This window comes from Equus caballus, chromosome 2 (assembly GCF_041296265.1).
Source record: "Equus caballus isolate H_3958 breed thoroughbred chromosome 2, TB-T2T, whole genome shotgun sequence".
NCBI lineage: Eukaryota > Metazoa > Chordata > Mammalia > Perissodactyla > Equidae > Equus > Equus caballus.
In genome coordinates this window covers 55639399-55663003 of record NC_091685.1, presented here as the reverse complement: position 1 = coordinate 55663003, position 23605 = coordinate 55639399, and the positions used below count along the sequence as shown (strand labels likewise).

The 23605-nt window shown below is 48.4% G+C and overlaps 1 protein-coding gene and 1 long non-coding RNA gene across 3 annotated transcripts in view; one reads left to right on the top strand and one right to left on the bottom strand.

The window, feature by feature from the left end:
- Positions 1-6308: 6308 nt before the first annotated feature.
- On the bottom strand, positions 6309-18134 carry LOC138921563 (uncharacterized). Of its 2 annotated transcripts, XR_011434224.1 has the most exons (6): positions 18071-18134; positions 17376-17543; positions 12775-12847; positions 12293-12423; positions 7995-12149; positions 6309-6730 (listed from the first exon to the last, which is right to left on the bottom strand). It is a non-coding gene; the product is annotated as an uncharacterized lncRNA (long non-coding RNA). The 2 variants fall into 2 exon arrangements; XR_011434225.1 differs by lacking the exons at positions 12293-12423; positions 12775-12847; positions 17376-17543; positions 18071-18134 and adding an exon at positions 7375-7542 and having other exon boundaries at positions 6309-6669; positions 7995-8082.
- A 284-nt stretch (positions 18135-18418) lies between these two features.
- The window catches only part of LZTS1 (leucine zipper tumor suppressor 1), a 50307-nt gene continuing 45120 nt past the window's right edge, over positions 18419-23605 (top strand). The window contains exon 1 of the mRNA XM_023636104.2: positions 18419-18619. The gene's annotated coding sequence lies outside the window, so the exon portion shown is untranslated. The remainder of the gene's footprint in view (positions 18620-23605) is intronic.

Here is a 23605-nt window from a genome sequence, read left to right as displayed (position 1 = left end):
GTGATGGGGACGTATGTGGACAGAGGTCTTGGGCAGACACTCTCCAGGGATGGAGGGCCGATGGCAGCCCTCTGAGAGCTCCCTCTCTGGAGCTGTGGGGAGGGTCTCTAACTGGTCTCGCAGAATTGTAGACTGAGGCACTGACACAGTGCTGGTACCTCGGTGAGCCATGGCGACGGTAAGAGAGCACCAGCGGGGACAGGCTGGGTCTGTCGTGCAGTTCAACTGTGACAGTCTGTGCAGCAGCCATGGGCATGGAAGGGCAGGGACTGGCCTGCCAGGGCCCGTTGTTCTTAGCATTTGGGGGACCAAGTGCCTTATAAAGCCACAAAGGAAGAAGGCAAGCCTGGGAGGTGAACTCTACCTCTGGCCACTGCAGTCTCCAGAAATAGCATTAAAACATCAGACCTGTCTACTGTCTCCACTGCCACCAAGCCCTGTTAGGTGGGAGCTCAACCAAGGGCGAAATCCATGCAGCCCACTCCTTCCCTCATACCCACCGCACAGAGAAGCGTGAGACATGGCCTCCGCCTTCCAGAAGCACACTAACAAACTAAAAAAGTTTGCTTTGTTTTCTTAACAGCTTTATTGAGATATAATTCACATACCATACAATTCTCTCAGTTAAAGTGCACCGTTCCATGGTTTTTAGTATTGTCACAGAGTTGTGAAACCATCATCACAATCAATTTTAGAACATTTCTTCACCCCAAAAAGAAACCCTGTAACCCATTAGCAGGCACTTCCCATTTCCCTTCCCCCACCCCCTCCAGCCTTAGGCAACCACTAATCTTCCTGTCCCATAGAGGTGCCACTCATCAGTTGATAGACAGTTGGGTCATTTCCACTTTTTGGCTCTGAATATTCATGTACAAGCTTTTCAGCGGGTATAAGTTTTAGTTTCTCTTGGCTGTATAACTAGAAGTGAAACTGCTGGGTTACAGGGTAACTCTATGGATAGTTTTTAGAAGAACTAACAGACTGGTTTCCAAAGTAGCTGTGCCATTTTGCTTTCCCGTCAGCAGTGTATGAGACCCAGCTTCTCCAAAGCCTCACCAACACTTACTATTTGTCTTTTTGATTATAGCCATCCTAATGGATGTGGTATCTCAGTGTATCTTGATTGTGTTTTCTTAATGACTAATGACGTTAAGCATCTTTCCATGTGTTTATGGGGCATTTCTATGTCTTCTTTGGAGAAACGTCTATTCAGATCCTTTGCCCGTCTTTAGATTGGATTGTCTTTTATTATTTAGTTGTAAGACTTCTTTATACATTCTGGATACTCTGTTATCCCTTGTCAGATCTATGATTTGCAAACATTTTCTCCTGTTTTGTGGGTTGATGTTTCACTTTGTTGGCGGTGTCACTTAGGACACAAAAATTATTAATTTATCTATTTATTTTTTATTTTATAAATTACACTTTTCATGTCGTATCTAAGAAATCATTGCCTAATCCAAGGTCATGAAGATTTACACCTATGTTTTCTTCTAAGAGTTTTATAGTTTTAGCTTGTACCCTTAAATCTGTTATCCCTTTTGAGTTCCTTTTTTGGTATGGTGTGAGGTAGGGGTCCAAGTTCACTCTTTTGCATGTGGATATCCAGTTGCCCCAGCAACATTTGTTGAAAATAATATTCTTTCCCTCATTAATGCCTTGTCAGCCATATGGAAAATCAATTGACCAATTTACCATCACGTTTGAGAAGCAGGTTACATAACTGAATAGGACAAGATGATCTATGACACTTGAGCCATTGCTGATGGTAGATTTAAGGAAAAACATTCAGAAGACTAAATATTTCGGAGACAAATTAAGCAGTGGTAAGAACGGCAGAAGGTTTAGAGGCAGAGTGAACTGCACAGCCTAAAAATGCAAGCGTAACAATGTCAAGGGTTTTATTGGTTTGTTTGTTTTTAACCTATCTCTAGAGCAAAGCTAAAGAAAAGAAGGAATGGACACCCTGTTTAGGAACTAAGGTGCAGAGTAAACTTCTTAAACACCACTCTTACACTCCTGTATAGCATGACCTCTCCCACAGGGATGGCATGGGCACTGCCCCCTCACCCCAGATGCTTCTTCCATAGGAAGGTGGAACACTCCTGTCTCTCTCCAATTCTCACTTCCCATGGGCAAAGGATAATTTAATCTGACTAGTGAATTTCAGGAGAATAAACTGGGTATGCTCAGCTCCACTCATTTCCTCCCTTTTTTCCTCTTAGGACTCAGCTACTATAGGGAATTGCAGCTCTCCTCTGCTCTGTGCTGGGTCTATGTCCTGGGGAGAAGGAAGAGGGTGGGGGGAGTCTCCACTCAGATCGGCATTCTCTGTGACTGGCTGGGTAAGTATGTCTAATTCAGGAAATTACCCACAGACATAAGCCATGTCTTATGACTTCGCCTTTATGTGCATCAGAGCTAAGACAGCAAAAGAGGCCTAGGCCCTGAGGGAATACGCCCAAGAAATTTATGGAATTCAGATATCAAAAAAATATAGTGTCTTGAACCTAAATGTAAGACCTGAAACCATAAAACACTTAGAAGAAAACATAGGCAGTATACTCTTTGACATTGGTCTTAGCAATATCTTTTCAAATACAATGTCTACTCAGGCAATGGAAACAAAAGAAATAAACAAATGGGACTACATCAGACTAAAAAGCTTCTGCAAGGCAAATGAAACCATGAACAAAACAAAAAGACAACCCACAAACTGGAATAAAATATTTGCAAATCATATATCCAACAAGCGGTTAATTTCCAAAATATATAAAGAACTCATACAACTCAACAACAAATAAACAAACAACCCGATCAAAAAGTGGACAGGCGATATGAACAGAGATTTTCCCAAAGAAGATATACAGAAGGCCAACAGACGCATGAAAAGATGTTCAACATCACTAATTATTAGGGAAATGCAAATCAAAACTACAATGAGATATCACCTTACACCCATCAGAATGGCTATAATTAACAAGACAAAAAATAACAAGTGTTGCAGAGGATGTGGAGTAAGGGAAACCTTCACACACTGCTACTGGGAATGCAAACTGCTGCGGTCACTATAGAAAATGGTATGGAGATTTCTCAAAAAATTAAAAATAGAAATACCATATGATCCAGGTATCCCACTACTGGGTATTTATCCAAAGAACATGAAATCAACAATACAAAGAGATTTATGCTCCCTGTATTCACTGCAGCACTATTCACAATAGCCAAGACATGGAAGTAACCCAAGTGCCCATCGACTGATGAATGGATAAAGAAGATGTGGTATAAACATGCAATGGAATACTACTCAGCCATAAAAAAGATAAAATTATCCCATTTGCAACAACACGGATGGACCTTGAGGGTATTGTTATGCAAAGCAAGCCAGAAAGAGAAAGACAAACGCTATATGATTTCACTCATGTGGAATATAAACAAACACATGGACAAAGAAAAGAGTCCAGTGGTTACCAGGGGAAGGCAGGGGAGGGGAAAAGGGGCACATGTTTATGGTGATGGATAAAAACTAGACTATTGGTGGTGAGCATGATGCAGTCTATACAGAAACTGATATACAATAATGTACACCTGAAATTACATGTTATAAACCAATATGATCTCAATAAAATAATTTTTGAAAAATGCACTGTCTTGAAAAGTCAAGGTGACAAAATTGGTCCTTCCTAGGCCATAGGGGCAGAAGATTTAGAAACCCACAGTAGCTCCTGGCCAGAATCAGTGGAGGGTGATTTTCCAACTGAAACAAATGTGGGCATGAGGTGAAAACTTTCTCCAGAAGGTTCTTGGTCATAACAATTCCAAAATAAGAGGCAATGGTAGCCCCCTGTGTGGTCCAGAACTGAAACTATCAGCTCACAAGATAGAGCAGAGGCTGTGTTACCAGATGGAGCTCACTCTCAACGAAACACTGAAATTTCAGGAATTCAGGGCTAGAGGGACAATGCTAATGCAAATTTGCAATCTCTGCCAGAAAAACAGCAGTGTCTCAATGCCCTGCTCAGAGAGCAGGCAGATGCACAGGCGGATTCCTGCCTCAGTTTAGGTAAATGCATAGTGCCAAAATCAACGCACTGTGCCAAAATTAACCTCTTACTAGGAGCTTTCCTTCAATTGAGGGTAAGTTCATCAGCTGTGGACTCCAGACAATGATGTCAACTGAGAAACATAATGATGAAGCAAAAGCCAAGAGTTCCTTTGTCTTCCTCCTCCCCTAGGATAGAATGGTCCTTGGGTGGCACTAAATATTGGAGCGTGAGAACATAATTTTGCTTAGGATAACTGCTGGAGGTTGACTGGTTTTCTTTCTTTCTTTTTTTTTTTTTTTTTTTTTTAGGAAGATTAGTCCTGAGCTAGTATCTGCCTCCAATCCTCCTCTTTTTGCTGAAGAAGACTGGCCCTGAGCTAACATCCATGCCCATCTTCCTCTACTTTATATGTGGGACACCTGCCACAGCATGGCTTGATAAGCAGTGCGTAGTTCTGCACCCGGGATCTGAACCGGTGAACCCCGGGCCGCTGAAGTGGAGCACGCAAACTTAACCAAAGCACCACCACGCTGACCCCAAGACTGGGTTTCTTAATTGGAGGTGTTAGAGAAAAAGTGATTCATTCTGGCACTTGTTAAAAAATAGTCGGGCGGACTCTATTCAGGTGGACCATCGCCATAGTTGGAGGGATCACCACGATGGGGTGTTGCGGTGGGGAGAGAGCTTGGGCTCCACTCTGAATACAACAAGCAAAAGTGAAGATTTACAGCCTAGGCTGGGTGTCAGCTGATGGAACACTAGTACAAGGAAACATCAGGAAGAAGGGCTCTTGCTGAGAGCTGGCCAAGGTGAGCAGACATCACCTGGGAGCTGCAGGGGGCTGAAGCACCTGATCAGATATCAAGGGTGATGAGATATCAAGGCTGAGGGACTCTAGCTCAACTTAGTAGGCTTCTGGCTAAAATTGGGCTCTTGAGAACATGCCCAAGACCAGCTTAGTTGAAAAAGAGCTCAGAGGAACCTGATTAGAGTTTGGTCAAGGAAAGAATCTTTGTCAGGGGGATCTGGGGATATATGAAGACTGTACTGTGATAATCTATATGTTCTATTACCTGATGGAGCTCTTTAAAAGTGGGGTATTTGAGGTTTGGCATTGGATTAATAGAACTCCTGAGGCCCTGAAGAAATTGCACCATCCATTGAGAGCCCAGGGTGCAGCTGCTGAAAGAATCCCAGCTCAACCCAGCCATCAGCAAGTTCTCTGGCTGAGTCTAGGCAGAGTCAGAAATTGAAGAGGATGAATTTCAGACTTTAATTTCCTTGAACTTCAACTCATAAACGCAAGCGAATTTTATTGTGGAGATTAGCTTCTTTGAACTTTGACTTGGCAAGGAAACTTAGTCTTTGAACTTAAAATTCTTCCTGGGAATTTGATAATGAGGGGCATTTATATGCAAATCTGGGGCATTCCTAAATTGTTGACAATTTTATTATTGAATTGTCTTTATATGGTTTATAATTGGAAGATCTTAGTGGGTCATATAATTAATTGAAAAACCTGTGCTATGCTAGGTTGGAAAATGTGGTTGGACATAATTTGGAATGGGGAAGGGAGTCAATTTTCAATCATAGGTACAGAGTACTCTGGGGTTTATGTAATTTGTGGACTGTTCTGACCCATTTCGGAGGCTTCAGAGATAAACTCTAAACTGCCCTGCAGAGGTCCCAGGAAGATACTCACAGAAGCCATAGCTGGTCCCTGGGAACTGGGGACTCGGGGAGCACACTGCCTTGATTTAGTACTGTCTCCAGCCAGAATGGGGAGGGTGACATTCTTGGTGGACTCTTGGCTTCATGGCTAAACCCTGTGGGTTAAACATCTAGTGTTGTTAGGGAGAAATACTTTGTCCCCATTCTTGATGTTTTCTTCAATGTGAAGTGTGGCATTACTGGTGTCTATCACCCAACAGGAGGGATTTCTTGAAATATTAGGAAGCTCATTGCCCACTGACTCAATCCACATTCTCCAATCTGGTCCTTGTTAGTAACAAAGGTGGTGTCTTCATTTTTCAACCACATCCACCTTTTCTTTGTCTTATTGATAATTGGTTGTGAGTGCAGAGTAGAAAAGAGTGGTGCTATTCAAACCCCTAAAGAACACCATCTTCGAATTGCACAGTAGTTCACAAGGCATGATTTGGTAGGTGGGGTGGTGCATGATAACTTGCATTTCTAATAAGTTCCCACACTTTGAAAACGACAGGACAAACAATAGGAGACTATTGATCCCACAGACACGACTATCCTTGGATAATACTTTAATTTCACACTTAAAGGACCTCTTTTAAGAGCCCTGTTGGTCTTAATATATGTTACAATGTCTAAAACCAAGCTCAGAATTTCTGAAGGCCATCCATGAGCTGATTCACCTTCATTCTGTGCTTGCAACTGGACGAGCAGTTGTGTTCCATGTCGGAAGTAGGTGGTGGCCAATGAACACTTGATCCAGTGCCATTTCAAACGGCAGCCTTCAAGTTCTACAGAAACGAAAAAGCTCTCCCAACTCAAACTGCTGAAGGCTGACCGCAGGGACCACAGATGCATATCTCCACCCCTTCAGAGAGCCAGCCTCTGAGTCTCCTTCTCGGTTGTCCTTCAAAGGCTGGACGGAGTGACAAGAGAAACTGAATGACTGCTAATTCCACCACAAGTTTGGAGAGTATCTGTTGACGCATAAGACACCCCTGTTATAACAGGTACCATTTAGATTAAAAGCAGTAAATGTCCTCTGATTCAGGTGACAAGTGGTTGGGGTCATGAGCCTTGCTTTCAGCACACACATGAAGGGGAATAGGGAAAATGCTCATCTTGTAAGGGAGGTACCAGGTCTGAAACTGAGACACAAATGGATAAAGCCCAGAAGACAGAAGACAAAAGTTTAAGAGAATGAAAGCCCTCTACAGGTAAGGAGAGAATTATGAGGCACTCAGACACTTGTAGTGTCTTAAAGAGTCTGTGCTCTGGAGTCTGTGCATCCACATCCCTCTTCTGAGAGATTCCTTAAGTGTAAGTAAGCATGCTAGTTTCCACACAAGGCCACAGTCCTGCCCATAGCTCATTGGACCAGAGACAGAGCCAATAGCCAGGGCTGTATGGGCACCTGATTCTTGAGAGGGATGGCTGACTTAATCAGATCTGGGCGTTGAAAAGTAGCAAATGATGCTGACAGAATGCTGCAGAAGTGGAAAGACACAGAGAAAAGACAACAGGAAGAAACCAAGAATAAAAAGAAACCACAGGCAGAAGTAGGAAGGAAAAGAACAGAGAGCAGAGTAAGAAGGAGAGGTGGAGGAGTGAGAGCACTTACACCGCAGCCGGTCCCCAGGGCTGTCCTCCTTCTGAAGCTGCTGTGCTCACCTCCTCTCCCCTGCTCAGAATGCCTTCACTGGGGCTCTGCAGAAGCTTTCTTTGTCCTTACAATAAACTCCCATAAACTGAGACAGCCTAAGCACATATCTAGTTCTTGGAAACATATCTTTGTTAATAGAAACAGAGACAAGAAGAGATTGTTACAGACTAGAATCTTGGGCCCAAACCAAAAAGATGAGATTTAAGATGAGTAAGTTGTGAATTGCTTCATTTCAATTTCAAAAAGTGACCAGGTCTAACTGGTCAGTAGAGCCTCTAGATTTCAGGGGAAGGCAGCAATACCATGCACGTGGTTAAAAGCAAGCTCAGTCTCAGCTCGCCTTCCCGGAAGTTTAGTGTGTGGGGAGAGAGAGAGAGAGGGAATGGCATTCTGCCTTGAGCAAATACTGGATTGATGTGAGCTCTTCAGAGCCCCACATGGTATAGAGACCCTAACTAGACAGCACGTGGGCACACAGAAACAAGCATGGTTGTGGGAGCACAGGGGAGGGGGCCTAGATGTCCCTGCACCTCCTAGACTACCTTGCCTCCCATGGCCTCACATCCCCCTCAACTGACCTGTTCAGTGACTGTACTCCCCAGCAGACTGCAAGCTTCATGAGGACAAGGACACATCTGTGTTCTTCACTGCTCTGTTCCTAGCACCTAGCACAGTGGGTTAAAATCATATTAAATGAGTAACAAGTAAAATGGGAACATTAAATTTAAAAGGGAGGAAATTCAAGTGGACTGAATTGTGGTTTTCAAATATTTGCAAGAGTTTCAGGTGGAGGAGAGAGCAGTCTTACTAGGGCTGCTCAAGAGAGCAGAGTAGCAGAGGGGTGAGAGGACCGTCCTGCAGTCGGAGCCCTGAGCTCACTCCCAACTCACGCTGGCCTCGCCACTCAGACCTGAGGCATCGTTTCATCATTTCTAAGTTCTCTTCGGGCTTCAACATGTAATGAAGCATGAAATGATGAGTAGACATTACTGAGAGAGAGATTTTTATTTTAATTTCACCAAAACTCTCCAGCATTTATAGATGTCAAAAATAAATTGGTTTGTTTCATAAAATAGTGCGTTCTCTGTTGATGTAAATCGTCAAGCTGCATTGGAGAACCACCTGCACCGTGTGCTGCGGCAAGGATGCTTGCGTTAGATGCGATGTTGGGCAGCAGGACTTCTAGTTCTGTCAAAGCTATGAAATTCTAACTACCACAGGTGGAGTGTTTCCGTTTGGACATCAAGAATGTGAACCAAAGAAAGAAGTGGCTTCTGCTTTATTCTGTGGCTTGGCAAGTATGTGACTGAATCTCGCTGAGCCTCCATTTCCTCATCTGCTGGGGGGATCGTGATATATGCCCTTCCTACCTGAAGAGGTTGGCAAAGATCAAACAAGATAATGTTTGGACTTGGAAAATGTAAAGTGTTCTACAAACACACTGTCTGCTCCAGAGGGAGGAAAGGAAATCCCAAAGGCCCATATCGTCTGCCCTCCAGGCCAAGATTCTGTCCGAGTAAAATAAGAGTGTTGGTCCTCAATTCCCCGAAGACACCTTGAAGATACTTTGCCCCTCTCTCTCCCTGCCTGGCGATAACAGAGCTGGTAACTCGTTCTGTCAGTTGTGGTGGTTCCACTTGCCGCATGAATGTCAAGCTCACTGGACCACAAGTTAATATATAAGGTCTTTTCCCTTTCTTCATGGGTACAATCCTGTTAAATTACCCCTTTATGCTCACATCAATTTTTTTTTTTTGCTTTTTAGTTTTAAGTCCTAAAATAGCATATTCCATTCGACTGCTTTAGTGCTTTCAAGGCAGTGCCTGGCGTCATGGGAGTTTAATGCAAACCAGAGTGGAGTTGGCTGAGCTTCAAGACAGCCAGAGCACACCAAATGGGTGTCGTCAAGGACAGTCTCGACATCCCAGGAGCCCACCTACATGGCAGCCTTTCATTCACAATCCCCTCAGCCACATGCAAACCAAATGGAAACACAAGATGGTTTTTTTTCATCTCCATTTTACTGAGAGGAAAACCTAAGTACAAAACACTTAAGCGCCTTTACAAAGATCGCTTGGCCCCACCAGTGCTGGACCAGAGCTTACAAATTTGGCTTCCTATTGGCACATTACTCTTGCTACTAAGCCTTCAGACTCCATCACATGGTTCAGCATTTCCCATGGGTTGATTCTATTCCCAGCTCACTCTTGTAGTCTTCCACCCGCCGCCAGCCTGGCTAGGAAAGCCTCTGACTTCCATCGAGGTCCCTTCTCAGGCAATCCGGAAAAGGCCCAGAACAAGAAAGGTCCTCAGCTCAAGAGGAAGGGACCAGGAGAGCCAGCCAGCTTCTGCTGGGACATTTCAGCGTTGGGCCCTTACAGCTCTCAGAATACTGGGAACAAGTGTAAGTGAGGAGCTTAAAGTCTGCAGGAGGGAGGGGGGATGCTGAGTGAAGGGGAGGCCCCAGCTACGAGCGAGCGCACAGCTACTCACAGTTTAAAAGCACTTTCCTGCTGTCACCTGCTGGGTCCTGGTGATGATGCAGTGAGATCTGAGGTCTGGCAGATGGGGCGCTGTCCGCTTTACAGAAAGTCAGCCCAGGTTACATGACATCCATGGTCACGTAGCTGGTGAATGTCAGAGCTGCCCGTGAACTGCAGTCTTCAGATGGCACTGGAAGATTCTGTCGCCCATAAATGAATCTCAAGCATTGACTCTCATTTACAGAGATATATTTAGGAAAAGAAGTCTCTTTTTTGGTCTCCCAGAAACAACACCAGAAACTCTGCCCGCCCTTCTCCCTCTGCAAAAAGCTGACCCCATGCTATAGCTAGGAGGTTTGCTCACACGTTTCTCCTTCCAGGTGAGGGAGGTCCCTTCTCCCTAGATCTGGCTTTTCTATGAGAACCCCAAAAAGAGAGGCTGGAGATGTTTGTTCTTACTTTTCAAAGCAGTCAGAGACTTCCTCATGCCCAGAGGGAAAGGGACTGTCCCGAAAACACTCCTGCACAGGAGTCCCCTCTTTCTTCTCCCTCCCTCCCCTACCTGCCCCCCATGGAGATTGCTCACCATTCCCTAGCACCCCTTCCTTGCCAGCACAGCCAGCCTGCCAGCTCACACTTCCTGCCTTCTCAGCAGGCAGCCTCTCCTTCAGCACCAATGAGGGCGGAGGGCTGGGCAGGCCAGCAGAACGCAGGTCTGAGGGGAGGCGAGCCTCGGCAGCTCTCCTAGGGGAGCCCCGCTGCCCGCCCGCATGGCGCATGGCGCAGCGCAGGGCCTGGCGGCAGAGCCTCCCCGCAAGTTGGAACAGGACTCCCGCCTCCGCTCTCAGCAGTCGGCTTTAAATAGGATTAGTGAGAGAGAACATTCTAAACACTGCTCTGAGAGGTTCCAGAACAGGCAGCCGGCTACTTCCTCTCAAGCTGCCATTTCGGGCCAGATGCCCTGGCTGCCTCCCCTAAGTTGGAGCTAACTCTTTTGCACTCAGCATTCCCGCTCTGCTCTGAACCTAACCTTAGGCTTTCAAGGACAAAATGAAGTCCTATTGTCCCCCCAACTAGCTCCTCAGCCCATGGCTAGTGCCAGAGAGCTCCCTGTGGCCTCATTCGTTAGACTGGTTATCTTCTTTGATAAAATTCGCGGGGCTTAGGGAAGAGGGTGGGAGGGGGCTGGGAGGAAGCAACAGGAAGCTGTCGTATACACCTTAGTGTGAAGTGCTCTGTTGTACAGCAATCACAGTGCCCCTGAGAACTGCAGCAGATACTCTTAATCTACTGTACTTTTTTCCTGTGTCCTCCTTGTGGAATTACATTGTTAATATCACTCAAAAGTGCCAGAAATTGAGGATATGGGGGCAAGAGACTTGGCCAAGGTCACACAGCTACTAGGTGCAGAGTAGAAGTCAAACCCAGGTCTGCAGCTCCGGTGTACACACGCAGAACGCCGTTCTTTTCCACTATACTGTGCTGAATGGACTTCAGGTCAAGAGTTTCTAATGGAAGGGATAGGGTAGAAAAGGCCCTGGGTTTCTGATCAGGCAGGGGCCAGGGGGCGGGTGGTAAAGAGAACAAGGAAACAGCTACAGAGGGGTTTCCCGCAGCGGTGCATGCTGGGCCCTTCACCGGCGCTAACCTCCCCCTACCCCACCACCCTGAGAAGGAGGTGCCACACCAGGAAGCTCAGCCAACTGCTGCTCCTGTGCTCGGTGCCTCAACTGGACCTGCAGCCAAATGGTCAGCGTCTACCAAGAGCCCATGGGGGGAACGCTCACGAGGCTGCTGCAACAGTCCTTCTTCGCTGTCGTTCCCGGTGACCTCAGGTAAAAGAGAGTCAGAAGATGCTGGACAGGACCACGGAGATTACCTTGTACGACCCCCACCCTCTCCACTCCTCTGCCCTCTTCCCCTTCTCCTCTATTTTTGCAGGAGGTAAGATTGAGGTCTTCTCGATGGAGACTGTAGTCAGTCTGGGAATCAAAGCAAAATATACGGTCGACGCCTAGAGAATTCGATACACAAAGTGAAGGGTGTGAAGCTAACCCAGAAGACACGGGGAGAAGAGCGATGCAGGTTGAGAGGCACACTGACTTGGAGGACTCAATCAGGAGGCCAGCTGGCCCCAGGAGCCCCAGCCGAGGGCAGCCCCTCGTCCCAGACGACCAGTCTTGGACCTCACCAGCTCTTAGGGAGACAGCATCAGACCTTCCTTTCGTCTCAGATTCCTGGAGCAGATTCCTGAGTAAATGTGTACATTAAATGTCAGCAAACAGGGTCTCAAATGCCCCTCTGCCATTTCTCCCTGCCCCCAGCGGGAGTAAATGAGCATGCCAACATTTCCCACAGGGGACCAACCGATGCCCCGGAAGTCATGGTCTTACCTGCTCTATTCGTTTAAACGAGTTTAGGGCTACAAACAAATGTGAGCTTGACAGAGACCGCTTGCCAAAGGTCTCCCTCAAAACTGACAAAGGTCATGCCAACTTCTTTGTCTGTATGATGTTCCTCAGCCCTGGGGAGAAATTAGCTCAAAGTCGATTTGTCCATTAGTCTTCACCCATGTGCTCAGCACCGGGCTGCGTGTTATTAGGGAGACAGAAAACTACGAGGTGGTCCCTGCCCTCATTTAGTCATTAAATATTTTTTGAGCATCTATCATGTGCCGATCATTGAGTTGAGCACTTAAAAATCCTATAGGAAAATGCGATTCATTCACCTGAAACAACAGAACACAAATTACAAGGTGCACAAGGAAGGAAAGAACAGTGGGACCCAGATGTGTATTCGACAGGACTTCAGTGGGGTCGGTGGGGGGAGCCAAGAGGGCTGGGTCAGGGTTTGGGGAGGGCCTCAAAAGACTCACCATTCCGGCTTGAATGAAGGCCAGGGCACAGGAGGTGGAAGTGGCTTGGCGAAGGTGAGGAAGCAGTGTGGAACTGCAGAGATGTACATGTTGGGAAGAGGAGAAAAACGGATGAGCCGGTAGGGATGGGGCACATTGTAGAGGTCTCTGAGAACTAAGCAAAGGAGCTGAAACTTGCTGGTCGAGGGGGAAGCTATTTTATCCCTTATGCTTACAGCCGTTCTGCGAGGCTCCAATTCACTTTGGGGGTCTCTAGCCTTGGGTAGAGCCGAGGAGAGTCGACTCTAGAGAGACAGCCTAGAAAAGCAGAGAAAGCAAAGGCTTTGGATGGACTTGCATTCCAATATTCTTTCCTCCACTTACTAGTGGTGGGATTTGGGTCAAATTATTTAACCACTGAGCTGAAATTTCTTCATTTGGAAGATGAAGAGGTAATGATTTCTACAATTATTAAAGATACTATTGATAAAATGTCCAGCAAAGATGAGATACTAGGCAAGCAATGATTGTTAGTTCTCTCCACAGCTTCCTACTTTCCCCTTGAAGACAAAGGTGAGACGTATACATATGTCCCAGTATCTATTCCATCCCCAATCAACTGATCAAAGCCAATGACAGTAGTCTCAGTGAAGTTGCTATGATTGCTGGATGATGGGGCCAAGCCTATCCAGAGTTAGCTGACAGCCTTCCAGGAAAGATTTCTTGATCCTAGGAAAGAGCGGCAAGAGCAAAGGTCATTTATTCCTCAGCCCATTGCTGGGTTCTGGGTATAACAACTACAGTGGTAGATCCAACCTGCAGTCATGGAGCAACTGTCCTGAGAGCAAAGCCCATGCTCTGAGGACAGCAGAAGAGAGCAATGGAAACCTGATCTGATGCCATTCGGAAGTGAGATATGAACTAACCCTAATCTCTAAATTTATTAATTGATGAGATTTTTTCCTATTGTTTAAGCTAGTTTGATTCAGCTTTAGACAATTTCTGTTACAGTTTTAGACAAACTAGTCAAAACCATGGAAGAGATAGATTCCAGAACAGGTGATGGATGGGCCAGGACTTGTCAGAGCTAGGATGCCGAATTAGAAACAGCCTATTAAATCCTATGAAAAAGACATGGGGGTGGGGGGAGGCGGGGGGTGGTAAAATCAGAATACTTCCCTCTCATTTCTCTGTAATCTAGATCAACCCAGTATTTACATCGAAGGGTTTGCTAAATGATTATCACATGAGCCTCGTCAGCTCGTGGCTGAACAAAGCTTACTCACCCTGGAAGCTAGTTAGTGCCGTTTGAGCCCAGTTTTATGTTAGTCAAGGTGGCGGGTTCACTATTGTTTGCTCAGGGGAAGGCTGCCTGCCTGTGATCTACTGTGTTCAAACCAAACCACATTCAGGCACGGTATCAGTCACACAGTTTCTGAGGCAGCTATCAGACGCGTGCCTTAAAACCCTGGGCTCCCAACTCCAGCGAAGCTGGGCCAATTTCTCATCTTGCTCTTTGACTCAGTTTTCCTTTTCAGTGAAAGAGCAGGATGGACATATTTCCTAAGGGAACTCTAGCATGTTACTGGGGACGAGTCATCCCTGAATAGGGATTCCGAGGCCAGAAACTTCTCTCCGAAGAGTGTTTGTTCCCTCGACAACTTGCCTGGTCTCCTGAACCTGAATACAGGTTAAGCACTCAGAGCGAAGATACAGATAATAACACCACCGATGACGATGAGGTGGATGCTAAAGAGTTCTTGAAGTCACATAGCAGTTTCTAGGAAAGAGAAGCACTAGTTGCATTTTGTCTCACTTGTCTTCCTAACACCCTAAGAAGTCAAGGAGGCGACGTTCCTCCCAATGCAAAGGGGAGTTTACTGAAGCCTAGAGATAAGAGGTGCACAGGGACACGCAGGTAAGGAATGTAAATTCTGGTTGTAATTGCTGCACATCCAGGGGAACTGTTTTCTACCCTGGAGAGAGACAAGGTACTGGGGGCGCATCCTCTAAGGTCAGGAGGCATTGGCTCAGCCTGCAGGAAACCCAGCCTTCCTGTACTCTCCTGGGGTAGCTGGGAGATGGGTGGAGCAGCAGCAGCCTGTTGAGCCCTTAGAGCTTCACTCAGAGATCTAGCATTATAATATTCTCTCATCTGCTTTTGGAGATTACCCAACCTCAGTTAAATATAGTCAGCCTTTCTTATCTCCGAAGATAAGGCCCTGGATTTTTAGACTTGAAATAATATTAAAAATTATTTGACATTTTTCACTTTTCCTACCACCTTCTACTTCATTAATTCTTTTTATCTTTGCATGATTGTCACAAGATGGATAAGGCAAATGTTATTAGGTCCATTTTACCAATAAGGTTGTGACAAGTCCGAGTCTTAATATTGAATAAGAAAACTGTTGGTCTTTGAATGAGAAACTTACAGAAGAGTTGAAGAGACAAACAAGAAACTGGGAAAGTTTTTAAATTGTGATTGAGAAAGGCAGAGGTGTTTCTAATCCAGACAAGCTGCTGGCTTAACTGGTCCATGGGTCTGGTCCTGTGTGGCCAATCTTAGGTCCTAGAGATGAAGAACAGAATGATAAGCCAGAATACTAAGCTACTTGAATCTCAGGTGATGAGTAGATGAGAATGGCAGGGAATATTTTTTTTAATAAGAACATGCCTTGTGACCCAGCTTTCTAGACTCAGCCCAGGCAAAGAAGAACCTGAGGGATGCAGAGGTTCAGATGGGATACCCAGAGCCCAGGAAGGGCAGCACTCCTACTAGACAAAGGAGAGAGGAGCCACAGTGAAGATCTCACCAAGGGTGTTAGGGGCAGACATACCCAGCCATTGCACGGCCATAGCCAACAGCTAAATCAGGGAGCTAACTATGGCTTTGTACTTCTGGAGACCACATTCTCAAGGCCTTTGTGAACACACACAGACACACACACACGCGTACATGCTGCACCATCACAGTTCTCCTCCCCTCATCCTGCTTCCTTACTTTCACTGCACTCTCAAAGTCCCCGGCTTCATCTATGAAGCATCCCTTGCACAAGGTGTTTCTATTGTTCCATGCTGTATCCAGCTTTCACCCCTCACACACCCCGCAGCCACTGCTCACACCTAACCCACACATTAGAAGAGGGCTGCAGGGCCGGCCTTATGGTGTGGTTGTTAAGTTTGTGTGCTCTGCTTCTGTGGCCCAGGGTTCGCAGGTTCGGATCCTGGGCATGGACCTACACACTGCTCATCAAGCCATGCTGTGGCAGCATCCCACATAAAATAGAAGAAGATTAGCACAGATGTGAGCTCAGGGCTGATCTTCCTCACAAAAAAAAAAGAAGAAGAGGCCTCCATGTCAAGCTCATCTTCTACCCAGAATGCCCCTGACAGAGACCCACAGTGCGTCAGTGCTGGAGGAGGGCCCTTAAAGCATATCTCATCCAAATTACTCACTCTGCAGATGGGGAAACTGAGGCCTAGCCAAGAACATGGTTTTGTCCAAGAGCATTTAAATAGCCAGGTGAAGGGCCAAAACAAGGAGCAGGCCTCCAGGATCCTTTTGCTCTCCACATGGAATTTCACATCTGAAGACGAAAAAATGATGATGAAGTCTGGAGCCCACCAGATCCCTTCCTCTGCCTTCCAAGAGTCAGCCCTTTCTTTAAGTGGCTGGAATGTTTGATCTACATTAACCCATTCAGCAAATATTCCTGAGAAACTCCCACCTGTGAGGCACCACATCTGCCTTTGGAAATAGAGGTCGAGTCTAGCCCCCGGCCCCAGACAGCACACACCCTAGGGAAAGACAGACTTGCAGTCACGGCCACCATGCAAGCAAGCAGACCTGTGTTGTGCCAATGAATGGGCCCCAAGAAGCATGGGGCTTAGAGAAAGGAGCCGCGGCTCCGCCGGGGGCGATCAGAGAAGGCAGGAGGACTGCACCTTAGGACTCAGATTTTGAGAGGGAGAGTTAAGAGGAGCAGGAAAAAGGCTTTTACACTGAGGGATGAGTGTGTACAAAGGTGAGGAAGAAGAGGTGAGGTTCAGAGAAGGCTGAGTAGCCTTTGTGGTTTACACATAGAAGGCGCAGCATTCCTTGTAATAACTGCCATGTGTATGTACTTACCACATGCCAGGGGTTCTTATTTAATCCTCACAACAAGCCTATGAACTAGGAATTCACTCATTTAACAGATATTCATGGAGTGCCTACTCTGTGCCAGGCAAGTTCCAGGTGTTGGGGATGGCCAAAGAGACCAAGTCTCTCAGCCATGAACCAGAGAGCCGTCCCTGCTCTCAGGGAGTTCAGCTGCTTGGAATTATCCCCCTGTCCACAAATGAAGAAGCTGAGACCTGGGGAGCTGGAGGACTGGCTCAGGCCACACAGACGAGAAGGGGCAGAGCCTGTCTGCGCTCTTAACCCAGCACTGTGCTGCCTCCCCGATGCTGCAATTGAGAGCTGGCCTCTTCAGGGTTAAGATCTGGAGGCAGTGAGGATCCCTTTCAGGGTTTTGAGTAAGGGACAAAACGGTGTGGCTTCCCTTCTGGCTGGCTTGCTCGTTCCACCTACACTCAGAGGCCAGCCACCTCAATCTCCCCCCTCCACACATACACACCTCTTTAGGCTGAGGCCGACACTCTCTGGGCGGAGCTACGCCTGGTTTTATCAGATTCGCTTCGGAGCACCCTCAGGACCACAGCCTCGTGCACCACCTGGCACCCCACTTAACTGACCCTTTATCCAACCGTAGTGTGTAAGCTTGGTTCCCCTCCCAGGTCAACGGCTAGAAGATGAAAGTGAGAGTGGTAGAGAAAATGATAGCGTTAGAACCATACTGGGTGAGATTACTAGCTATAAACTTGAAACAGGCCTCAGCGTTAGCCTGAAATTCAGTCCCTGGCAGGGAGCTGGGCAAGTTTGCCTTTGCAATGTCTTGGGAGGGAGTGCCAGGGCTCCCGGCTGTATGCTGGCCTGAGAAGCAGCGCCCCTTGTGAGGCTGCTGGTCCGGTCTGGGAAGCTAGAAATCCAGGCTTTCCGTGGGGTTTGGGGGTTGGAATGGGGAGAGGGTGCTGGGAAAAGGAAACTGATGAGGAAGGGGTGATAGAGGAGGGGAAAATGTAGAAAAGGATAAAGAGAAGGATGGATAAAGGAAATCCGAAGGAGTAAAACCTGAGCGCAGGTGATAAAAGCAGGGGATGGGGGCAGACGGGAACAGTTGGAGAAAGGGAAAGACTGGGCGGACAGGGCGGGGTCTGGTGAAGTGAGAGCGGAGAGATGGGGCCGGTCCTCGCAAGGCGGACGCGGACGAACCGGGAGGTCTAGCAGCCCAGCTGTCAGCGGGAACAAAGGCGGCCCGGCGGGGACCAGGCTGGGTGGCGCCCAGGCCAATGAGCGGCGCCTGCCCCGCCCCGCCCGACTCTGGCCAATCATCGGCGTCGACCCCGCCCCGCCCCGGCCAGTCAGCGGCCCCGGCCCTGCCGGCCCCGCCCCACCCCGCCGGCCCCGCCCCGCCAGCCCCTCCATGGCCAACGAGCGGCGCTGGCCCCACCCCTCCGGCCCCGCCCCGCCCTGCAGTCCCCGCCCCACCCCACCCCGGCCAATGAGCGGCGCCGGCCCCGCCCCGCCCGGCCCCTAGACCCGCGCAGAGGCCGGCGCGCCGGGAGCGGGCGGGCGCCGGGAGCAGACGCGCGGGCGGGCGCGGGTCCCGGAGTCCTCCTCCGCCTGGTCCAGCCGCCAGCTCCGCGAGATACCGGGCGCCGTGGGACGCGCCCGGCCCGGCCGCTTGGGAGAGGAGAGACGGGAACGCAGCGCGGACACGCGCGGCAACGATTCTGGAGCCAGCCCCCGCGCAGGAGGCAGGTAGGGTGCGCGGAGAGGCTCCCGTCCCTCCGAGAAGCGTCTGCGGCCGACCCGGCGCCCCACTCCGGGGAAACCGCGCTCCCCGCGGCGTGCCGGCGCGTCCGTCCGGCCGTCTGTCTGTCGGATCTCCAACTGTCTTTGTCTCTGCACGCAGCTGTCAGGGTCTGCCCTCTGCCGGGGTGGGTGCTGCCGGTCCGGTCCCAGCCCCGGGAAAGGGTGGTGCGTCCGTCCTTCTGTCTTTGTCTCGTCTCTTGCAGACCGGGTTTATCGACTCCCCGCCCGAGTCTGATCTTGATGGACGTCAGTATGGGTGACAGTGATGTGGGAGGTGAGGAAGCCGGAGGTGTGCGTGAGGCCGGAGGGGCCTGGCCCCGGGCGGAGGGCCTGACAGCTGGGACCGGACACTGAACTTTCCGTCTGGAACTTAGGAGATGGGCTGTGTCCGCGCTGGTGGCGGGGACTCAGATGCGGTTAGAGGTTAGGAATACTTCCCTGAAGGATATGTCACACTGACTGGGGTGGATAGAGAGGGGAGTGATGAACCTGGATGTTGAAGTGGGCCCCTGAAGCTGCAGGTTACCGCAGTCAGTCCTGGACATGAAGGTCGGCCAGAGCAACACAGACACACAGACAGACACACACACACAATCTCACACCTATGCACGGGCCACATTTACTTCTTTCTCTCATCCAGCACAAGCAGCCAGCCCCCAGCTGCCTGTCCATCCCTAAACACACACAGACACACACACACACCATTTTACATGCTTAACTCCAACCTTCAGAGCACAAAGTTCAGCAGCAACAGGCACCAAAACACTAACGGCCAGGTGGTCTTTCTCTTTCCTGCTCCAAGTGGAAAGGATTAAACTGGGAGCAAGTGAGTATTCTGCTCGCCCACGAGTGTGTCAGGCCTGGAAAAATGTTCCGGACCTGTTAGCTTCAGAGCCCTCAATTTTCCAGGAACAAGGAGTGCTTAGGGATCTGAGCAACTAAAGTTTCTGGGTCCTTTCTCTTCCATCCACACCCTCCTGCTGGCCGTCAGCCCTTCTGCTCTGGTCTCGGGTGCTTGAGTACAGAGTTCTGGAGAGCTCTTGGCAGAGGCTGTGCCAGATAAGGGTCTCCTGCTTTGCTGTAAGTGCAGTCTAATTGTAACTGTGGGAGCCGAGGAGCCCAGCCGCAGAGATGAGCTGTCCGCTTGGCAATTCTTCCTGTAGCAGAGACCCTTGAGAAGAGTCTGTGGGCAGGGCCAAGAGAGTGCTTGTAACCTGAGCTTACTCTGAGTTCAAAAACAATTTTCTGTGGGCATGATGGGGAAAATACAGGTGTTGGAAGTATGTATGCGTATGCACATACATGCAAATAGTTATTAGAGACAGCATTTACGGGCAGGAAGAGTGTTCATGTTCAAGGATGGAGGTGAGCAGAGTCTGTGGGTGGGACTCTGTGGGCAGAGGCATACCCACTAATCAGGTGTGGGGTTCACACCTTGTATTTATCCAGCGCCTTTCTTCTGAGGTGCTTTCTGCATATCACAGACATTATCTCATTTGTTATCTCCCTTATCCTCACAACATAACTACCAAGTTGGCTTGAAGCACAGTTAACTCTCTGTGTTCCATCAGTGAGGAAACTGAGGCACCAGAGGGGCAGGGCTTTCCCTGGGGTCACAGCTAATGGGAGCAACTGGGAGTCCAGGTACAAGGTCTCAACTGGGTAGATGTGAGTGTGGGACACTCACTCTGCTTGAGGTAAGAAGAAACTCAGGTGGAGAAAGAAGGTGTCTCTTGAAGGTGTCTGTGTGTGAGCAACAGGGAGGACGAGACATTTGAGGTAGTTCTATTTAACATTTTGGGCAGCCTCTGTGCACTTCACAAGGTAAAACCTGTTGTGACCATTCAGCTTGCGCATTTGTGTCTGAAGGAGGAGCCCCGTGTCCCTGTGTGTGCCCCACTGATGTGTGTGAGGGTGCTGCCGTGGGCAGTGTGCTGCTGTGTGGTGTGTGCCAGGAGAGCTGGTGAGGTGGCCGTGTGTGAGGGAAACGTCAGCCGCGAAGTTTGAGAAGCCGTGGGTCCGCCCGTATGGGCGGAGAGGTAGATGGGCTCCAGCCTTATGACAACGGCTTCCTAATCCCGAAAAATTATTTATATGCCTTTGTACTTATTCAGCATTCATTTGATAGGTATTCATTGGGTGCCTTCAGAATGCAAGGCTCTGGGCCAGGCAGCGAGGCGACAACGGGGAGAGAGGTGCTGGTGGCAAACCTGTGGTTAAGCAGCTGATAGACTCATGTCCTGGGTAGGATTGAACACCACTTAATACATTCCCTAGGTAGCTGTGTGCCCAGTGCTGTATTCATTATCTGGTTTAGGCCTCTCCACGGCCCTGCAGGCTGTGGAGGCCTCTCAGACGAGGAGACTCTAATAATGTAGCTGGGATCAAAAACGGAGCCGGGATTCGAACTCAGCTCAGCCCCTGGCTCGCTCTCTTTCTTCTGCTACCTTTGAATGTAGAAATGCATCTTTCTTCTCTGTAAAAGGTTCTTGCCCTGTCCCTCTACCTCCATCTAACTAGCTCCCGCTTCCACTTCTGGTTTTAATCCTAAGGATCAGCACCTCCCAGAAACCTCCTCCCGCCTCGCCCTCAGACCCGGTCGCCTGCCTTCCTGAGTTTCCATGGTCACTCCGTGCTAACCTGGCGTTTACCTGTCGGCGCCTGAAGAACCCGCAGCGATTTCAGAGGCGGAGATTGTGTCGTAAATCCCCCGCCCAGAGTACAGTGTCCGGCTCCAGTGAAAAGCCCTCAGTAAATACTGGTTTAATAAGGTAATGGGCAAGAAAAGAGCTGTCAGAGACCCTTGGCGGGGAGCGCTGTTCCCAGCAGCGGATTTCTGCATGGCCTCTGACTTTCCTGCCTCTGTTATTGGGCCAGCTCCTTCTCGGCCTTGGCCTGAAAGGCTGTGCCGTCCCACTTGCTGCCTCCAGCAGTTCAGGAGCCTGAGGAAAACCTAGCCCCACCCACCCTGCCACCCAAGCGCTCTATCTACAGGTCGATCAACAGACAAGTACAATTATATAGGTGGGAGGTGCCAGGCGTGATCTAGACTTGGGGTTTTAAAATTGTGCAGTTGGAACCCCAGGGGGCGGTGGTTCCAGGGCAATGATGAGGTGTTTCTGGGGTTTTGCCTGTAGAGAAGTATCCCAATGCTTGGGGAATCTAGGCAATTTACATGGTGGGTCTTTGAGTTTGCTTTTGAGGAGATCTTTGTTCTGCTACAGTTTGAAAACCACTGGTCTGAAATGGATACTCTCACGCTGCTGTTGAGAGTGTGAATTGCTACCATGTTTGAGGAGGTAATCTGGCCAAGATTGGCCCGAGGTCACACGGTCAGGGTCCAGTGACTCCCTTCCTATGTCCTTTACCACCTGTTTTTTTCTCCTGTGGGGCCTCCAAGGCCGATCTGCGGGCTCGCTTGGCTGGAGGCAGTGGTGAGAGGTGAGTGACCTCCACCCTTCACTCCCCAGCGCCGTCTGGTCTGGGTGGCTGGCTAAGCCAGGCAGAAGGAGGTGACAGGTTGCCACATGCCTTCCCAAGGGTCTGTAATGATTTTAGTTTTCCTTTCAAAGATCATTGATTGAGTTTGAAAACTCTGCATTTCGCTATCTGTTAAAGGTCTTATCCATGCAAGGTGCCAGGGAGACGAGGATTTAAAAAATGGCTAAATAATAGTTTGAGACTAAAATTTATGATGAGATTTGGGAAGAGGAACCAGCACACAAGAATCAATAACTACAGTGAAAATTGGACTGTACTTACTTTGAACACAGGAACTGCTCAGAAGGCAGGAGGTGAGCTGGAAGACACCAGGGAGGATGTGGTCAGGAACTGAATGCTGAAGCTGAACCTCAGGAAGGCATAAAGAGAGTGACCATAGCAGTAGCCAAGGTCATCGCCCTAAGATGAAAGCCGACAGCTGAGGAGATGGGGCTTTCTCCTCCAAGTGGAACCCTGGTGGGAGTCTGTCACCTCCTTCTGCCTGGCTTAGCCAGCCACTCAGACCAGACAGAGCTGGGGAGTGGAGAATGGGAGGTCACTCACCTCTCACCACTGCCTCCAGGTGAGCAAGTGGGCAGACTGGCCTTGGGGGCCATCCTCTGAGGGTTGGAGAAGCGGTGGGCCGGGCTCAGGCCAGCTGCCGCTTGGAGAGCTCCTCTGCATCTGCAGCCTCCATCCTGCTTCTCTCTCCTGCTTCCTGCCAGACACCAACCTCCACCGATGGCCTAGCACCATCCCTAGGCTTCCGACAATAATGACTTCAATAGCCCCTTTTATTTGTACAGGACTTCACACTTTAAAAAGGGGCATCATTATTATTTACAACTGTGTGAGAAGAGTTCTTTCACAATTTGACAGATGAGAAAACTGAGTGAAAACTGAATGAAGGAGTTCACCCAACATTTTCGGTGGAATGCTGGGATCTGAACCCAGCTATCCTGACTCCCATCCAGGGCTGTAACCACTCAGCTACTGGGCCTCATTCATTAAACAGATTTAGGTTCACTAAATTGTTGACAGGTGTTTAATGTAAAGAAAAAGGTTTTTAAAATTGTAAGAACTTGATTACTTCGTAATTATTGTAATTCAAACATGATAGCAGTCTTAAGAGTTTTCTTCGCTTTTTCTGTGCCCCCCCCCATTATCCCTAAGCACTTGTTATGCATATATGTTAAGTTCAATAAACAATAAACCAGGAAGTATCTAGAATAACAGCATGTCTAGTTGGGACTTACCTTAAGGAATGAAATTTATCTTATGTGGGTTCTTTTCTATAGCTAATCAATTCATAAGGTTTAGTCCACACCACTTTGAAATTATGGCTAATTTTGCTTTCACAGAATCTGAACTAATGACATTTCATTGGAATATCAAACTCTATTCCATAATCTATTTCAGTGTTTCCACCTTATTCATAAACAAATAAGTTCC